The sequence below is a fragment of the Nematolebias whitei genome, chromosome 20 (genome assembly GCF_014905685.2).
Source record: "Nematolebias whitei isolate Nwh7 chromosome 20, NemWhi1, whole genome shotgun sequence".
Lineage (NCBI taxonomy): Eukaryota > Metazoa > Chordata > Actinopteri > Cyprinodontiformes > Rivulidae > Nematolebias > Nematolebias whitei.
The window spans coordinates 39,428,682-39,429,810 of NC_056517.1; the positions used below are offsets into that span (position 1 = coordinate 39,428,682).

The window sequence follows — 1,129 nt, forward strand, 5'->3', positions numbered from 1 at the left end:
CACACACACACACACACACACACACACACACACACACACACACACACGCACACACACACACACACACACACGCTACACAAATCTGTCATGTAGGAACAAAGAAACAACCAAACATCTCCTGCTGCCTCCGACTCTGAGGTTTTAACTGTGAATCTGAGCAATGTGGCACTGAACACACACACACGCACGCACACACACACACTCAGGTTTACACACACACACACACACGCACGCACGCACACACACACACACACACCCAGGTTTACACACACACACACACACACACACACAGTGCATGTGCAAAGAGGCAGAAGCCCACACTAAATAACTCGTATTACAGCCAGACAGGAACACACACTCATCTACACCCTTTTAGCACAAACACATCACAAGCGCAGCGGAGCAGAGGGAAAAACGACGACCCATAATGCACTGCCTGAGGTCTCCCACGCCGTCTGAGACCCCACTAATGTCTCTGCGCAGAGTCTGATACAGAGACCTGGATCCGTGTCAGCGAGCAGCACCGTTCAGCTGATTTCAGGCGTTGATTTAAATCTAAATTTATTTATTCTTTCTTTCGGCTGCTCCTTCTTCAGGGTCACCACATGGAAATGTTTTACACCAGATGTTCTTCCTGATCAACCACAGCCTCTGTGTGGAGCAGATGGTGGGGGTTAAGGGCCTTGCTCAAGGGTCCAGAGGACGGCAGATGAGGGTGGAGGCAGGTGTGGGTGCTTCACATTTTCCACCCACATTTTGATGTTGTCTGTACCGGGAGTTGAACCAGCAACCTTTTGATCACATGCCCACCTTCTCTAACCTCTGCGCCACAACTCCCTCCAATCAAATCCATCTTTTGTGATTTGTTTAAATTAAAATTTAAAACTCAAGAACCAAAACGATGAGCGTTGTTTGTGAAACGCAACAGAACCGAGACCCGAACACGACCCGGTCTGTGTGTGACGACGCGACGCTCCGTCGAGCTTGAAGTCCAGCTGTTGGTAAAATGACTGTTCTCTGTTCGCTGCTCAGGTTTAAATAAAACACACACACTAACCACACACACTAACCACACACACACACACACACACACACACACACACACACACTAACCACACACACACACACA

General features: G+C 48.8%; 1 protein-coding gene across 1 annotated transcript in view; it reads right to left on the reverse strand.

The window, feature by feature from the left end:
- LOC119426451 (sodium channel protein type 2 subunit alpha-like) overlaps positions 1–1,129 on the reverse strand; it is a 124,956-nt gene that overhangs the window by 55,870 nt on the left and 67,957 nt on the right. The window lies entirely within an intron of this gene.